We start from the raw sequence: 5234 nt of genomic DNA, 5'->3' as shown, positions 1-5234 counted from the left end.
TGGGGGGTTTCAGGAAGAAAACCAAAAGGTCAAGACCAAGGGCGAATGGTCAAGGCGTGGGGTCAAAGGTCAAGGCCGGGGGTCAAAGGTCAAGGCCGGGGGTCAAAGGTCAAGATATGGGGACAACGGTGGAGCCCGGGGGTCAAAGGTCAAGACCTGAGGGTCAAAGGTCAAGACCAGGGGTCAACGGTCAAGACGTGGGGACAACGGTCGAGCCCAGGGGTCAAAGGGCAAGATCAGAGGGTCAAAGGTCATTGCCAGGGGTCAAAGGTCAAGGCCACTGGGGTCAAAGGTCAAGACATGAGGGTCAAAGGTCAATGTCAGGGGTCAAAGGTCATGACTAACGGTGAAAGGTGAAGGCGTGGGGTCAAAGGTCAAGGTATGGGGACAGCGGTCGAGCCCGGGGGTCAAAAGTCATCCCAACTGGGGTCAAAGGTCAAAGTATGGGGTCAAAGGTCAAGACCAGGGTCAAAGGTCATCCCAACTGGGGTCAAAGGTCAAGCTATGGGGACAATGGTCGAGCCCGGGGGTCGAAGGTGAAAGCCGAGGTCAAAGGTCAAGACCAGGGGTCAAAGGTCAAGACCACGGGGTCAAAGGTCAAGCTACGGCGTCAAAGATCAAGACCTGGGGTCAAAGGTCAAGACTGCGGGGGGTCAAAGGTCAAGAGCAGAGGGTCAACGTACAAGACCAGGGGTCAAAGGTCAAGAGCAGAGGGTCAAAGGTCAAGAGCAGAGGGTCAAAGGTCAAGGCCAGGGGTCAGAGGTCAAGACCAGGGGGTCAAAGGTCAAGACCAGGGGGTCAAAGGTCAAGAGCAGAGGTCAAAGGTCAAGAGCAGAGGTCAAAGGTCAAGACTGTGGGGGTCAAATGTCAAGACCAGGGGTCAAAGGTCAAATCCGAGGTCAAAGGTCAAGGCCAGAGGTCAAAGGTCAAGGGTCTAAGGTCAAGGCCAGGTGTCAGAGATCAAGAGCAGAGGGTCAACGGTCAAGACCAGGGGTCAAAGGTCAAGAGCAGAGGGTCAAAGGTCAAGGCCAGGGGTCAAAGGTCAAGACTGTGGGGCCAAAGGTCAAGGCCAGGGGTCAAAGGTCAAATCCGATGTCAAAGGTCAAGGCCAGAGGTCAAAGGTCAAGGGTCTAAGGTCAAGGCCAGGTGTCAGAGATCAAGAGCAGAGGGTCAACGGTCAAGGCCAGGGGTCAAAGGTCAAGACCAGGACTCAAAGGTCACGAGCGGGGTCAAAGGTCAAGGCCCGGGGTCAAAGGTCAAGGCCCGGGGTCAGAGGTCACCTTGCAGTCCCCGCGGGAGCTCCATGGCTTTGAGGATCTCGTGGCTGACGTCGGAGGCGCTGAGCCCGCGCAAGCGCTTCTCCCAGAAGAGCTGCGGGGAGTCGTTAATTACCCATTAATTACCTGTTAATTACCCCTTAATAAACCATTAATTAAAAAAAAATAATATATTAAAATTAATTTATTAATTTATTATAAAAAATTCTTTGGGGGGATTTCGGGGTATTCTTGGGATTTGGGGGGGGATTTTGGAGGATTTGGGGGGGATTTTGGGGTATTCCTGGGATTTTCATGGATTTTTGGGGGAATTTCGGGGTATTCTTGGGATTTTGGGGTGATTTTTGGGGATTTTTGGGGGGATTTCTGGGTATTCTTNCATTTTTTGTAATTTTTTTTGCCAATTTTTGGCATTTTTCAAAGGTCGAGGCCAGGGGGGTCAAAGGTCAAGCCTGGGGTCAAAGGTGAAGGCCAGGAGTAAGAGGTCATCCAACTGGGGTCAAAGGTCAAGACGGGGGGGTCAAAGGTCAAGGCCAGGACTCAAAGGGAAGGCCAGGGGTCAAAGGTCAAGACCAGGGGTCAAAGGTCAAGACAGAGGGGGTCAAATGTCAAGGCCAGGGGTCAACGTTCATGGCCGGGGTCAAAAGGCCAAGACCGGGGTCAAAGGTCGAGACCAGGGGTCAAAGGTCAAGACCAACCGTCAAAGGTCAAGACCAGGGGTCAAAGGTCAAGACCAGGGGGTCAAAGGTCAAGATATGGGGACAACGGTCAAGCCTGGGGGTCAGCGGTCAAAGGCGAGGTCAAAGCTCAGGAGGTGAAGGGCAAGGGGTCAAAGGTCACCATATGAGGTCAAAGGTCACTCAAAAAGATCAGAGGTCAACACAGGGGTCAAGACCAGGGTGGTCAAGACTACGGGGTCAAAGTTCAAGCTATGGGGTCAAAGTTCAAGCTATGGGGTCAAAGTTCAAGGTATGGGGTCAAAGGTCAAGGTCAGGGCTCAAAGGTCAAGACCAGAGGTCAAAGGTCAAGAGCGGGGTCAAAGGTCAAGGTATGGCGTCAAAGGTCAAGAGTGTGGGGTCAAAGGTCAAGAGTGTGGGGGTCAAAGGTCAAGACCAGAGGGTCAAAGGTCAAGACCGCGGGGGTCAAAGTTCAAGGTATGGGGTCAAAGATCAAGACCTGGGGTCAAAGGTCAAGACTGCGGGGGGTCAAAGGTCAAGAGCAGAGGGTCAACGTTCAAGACCAGGGGTCAAATGTCAAGACCAGGGGGTCAAAGGTCAAGACCAGAGGTCAAAGGTCAAGGCCAGGGGTCAAAGGTCAAGGCTGTGGGGGTCAAAGGTCAAGACCAGGGGTCAAAGGTCAAATCCGAGGTCAAAGGTCAAGGCCAGAGGTCAAAGGTCAAGGGTCTAAGGTCAAGGCCAGGTGTCAGAGATCAAGAGCAGAGGGTCAACGGTCAAGACCAGGGGTCAAAGGTCAAGAGCAGAGGGTCAAAGGTCAAGGCCAGGGGTCAAAGGTCAAGACTGTGGGGCCAAAGGTCAAGGCCAGGGGTCAAAGGTCAAATCCGATGTCAAAGGTCAAGGCCAGAGGTCAAAGGTCAAGGGTCTAAGGTCAAGGCCAGGTGTCAGAGATCAAGAGCAGAGGGTCAACGGTCAAGGCCAGGGGGCAAAGGTCAAGACCAGGACTCAAAGGTCAAGACCGGGGTCAAAGGTCAAGGCCCGGGGTCAAAGGTCAAGGCCCGGGGTCAAAGGTCAAGGCCTGGGGTCAAAGGTCACCTTGCAGTCCCCGCGGGAGCTCCATGGCTTTGAGGATCTCGTGGCTGACGTCGGAGGCGCTGAGCCCGCGCAAGCGCTTCTCCCAGAAGAGCTGCGGGGAGTCGTTAATTACCCATTAATTACCTGTTAATTACCCCTTAATAAACCATTAATTAAAAAAAAATAATATATTAAAATTAATTTATTAATTTATTATAAAAAATTCTTTGGGGGGATTTCGGGGTATTCTTGGGATTTGGGGGGGGATTTTGGAGGATTTGGGGGGGATTTTGGGGTATTCCTGGGATTTTCATGGATTTTTGGGGGAATTTCGGGGTATTCTTGGGATTTTGGGGTGATTTTTGGGGATTTTTGGGGGGATTTCTGGGTATTCTTNGCGCACTTTGTTGTCGGGGTGGTTGGTGACTTTGGTGACGGGCTGCTTGAAGATGGAGGCGGTCTGGCGGATGGGGAGCGCCGTGTTCAGGTCCGGTTTCCCCTAAAAAGAGCAAAAAAAGGGCAAAAAAAGACATTAATCTCGTTAATAATCCCAGAAAATAATCCTAATCCCGTGAGAAATCCCCAAAAGAACCATTAAAACAAGAAAAATACCAAAAAAGAACTTGAAATCTAACCCTAATCCCAAAAAATAATCCTAGTCCCATGAATAATCTCAAAAATGAACCTTAATCCCATTAATAATCTCAAAAAGGAACCATAATCCCCCAATATAACCCGAATTAGAGTAATAATCCCACCTATGAAACAGGGGAAAAAAAAGCAAAAAAGGCATTAATCCTGTTAATAATCCCAGAAAATAATCCTAATCCCGTGAATAATCCTCAAAAGAACTGTAAGAACAAGAAAAATCCCAAAAAAGAACTTGAAATCTAACCCATATCCCAAAAAATAATCCTAATCCCAAGAATAATAACTCAAAATAACCCATAATAACCCATAATAGTTACCCTAATCCCCAAAAATAATCCAAATCCCATGAATTATCCCAAAAATGAACCTCAATCCCATTAATAATCTCAAAAAAGAACCATAATCCCACACATAATCTCATAAAGGAACCACAGTCCCGTTAATAATCCCCCCAAATTATCCTAATTCTAGTCATAAAACCCATAATAACCCATAATAGTAACTCTAATCCCAAAAAATAATCAGAATCCCATGAGTTATCCCAAAAAACAACCACAACCCCATGAATAATCCCCAAAAAAAGAACCATAATCCTCAAGAATAACCGTAATTACCGTAATAATCCCACTCGTAAAAGAGCAAAAAAGGGCAAAAAATGGCTTTAATCCTGTTAATAATCCCAGAAAATAATCCTAATCCCCCAAAATAATCCTCAAAAGAACTGGAAGAACAAGAAAAATCACAAGAAAGCACTTCAAATCTAATTCTAATCCCAAAAATAATCCTAATCCCATGAATAATCCCCATAAAGAACTACAATCCCATAAACAATCTCATAAAAGAACCATAATCCCATGAATAACCCCCCCAAATAATCCTAATTCTAGTCATAAAACCCATAATAACCCATAATAGTAACTCTAATCCCCAAAAATAATCCAAATCCCATGAATTATCCCAAAAAACAACCACAACCCCATGAATAATCCCAAAAAAGAACCATAATCCCCAAGAATAACCCTAATTACAGTAATAATCCCACATGTAAAACAGCAAAAAAGGGCAAAAAAGGGCTTTAATCCTGTTAATAATCCCAGAAAATAATCCTAATCCCATGAATAATCCTCAAAAAGAACCGTAAGAACAAGGAAAATCCCAAAAAACCCTCAAAATCTAACCCCAATCCCAGAAAATAATCCTAATCCCATGAATAATCCCCATAAAGAACTACAATCCCGTAAATAATCTCATAAAAGAACCACAATCCCATGAATAATCCCCCCAAATAATTCTAATTCTAGTAATAAAACCCATAATAACCCATAATAGTAACTCTAATCCCAAGAAATAATCAGAATCCCATGAATTATCCCAAAAATGAACCTCAATCCCATTAATAATCTCAAAAAAGAACCATAATCCCCAAGAATAACCCTAATTACAGTAATAATCCCACTCGTAAAACAGCAAAAAAGGGCAAAAAATGGCTTTAATCCTGTTAATAATCCCAGAAAATAATCCTAATCCCCAAAAATAATCCTCAAAAGAACAGTAAGAA

At 46.2% G+C, this 5234-nt stretch overlaps 1 long non-coding RNA gene across 1 annotated transcript in view; it reads right to left on the bottom strand.

The window, feature by feature from the left end:
* Window positions 1–1662: 1662 nt before the first annotated feature.
* The window catches only part of LOC110391452, a 13963-nt gene continuing 10391 nt past the window's right edge, over window positions 1663–5234 (bottom strand). The window contains exons 2-3 of the long non-coding RNA XR_002434076.1: window positions 3429–3524; window positions 1663–3137 (exon numbers count right to left, since the gene is read on the bottom strand). This is a non-coding gene — a long non-coding RNA (uncharacterized LOC110391452). The remainder of the gene's footprint in view (window positions 3138–3428; window positions 3525–5234) is intronic.

Source organism: Numida meleagris, unplaced genomic scaffold, assembly GCF_002078875.1.
Source record: "Numida meleagris isolate 19003 breed g44 Domestic line unplaced genomic scaffold, NumMel1.0 unplaced_Scaffold370, whole genome shotgun sequence".
Classification (NCBI taxonomy): Eukaryota; Metazoa; Chordata; class Aves; order Galliformes; family Numididae; genus Numida; species Numida meleagris.
The sequence above is the reverse complement of the archived record's forward strand: the minus strand, read 5'-3'. Positions and strand labels throughout refer to the sequence as shown.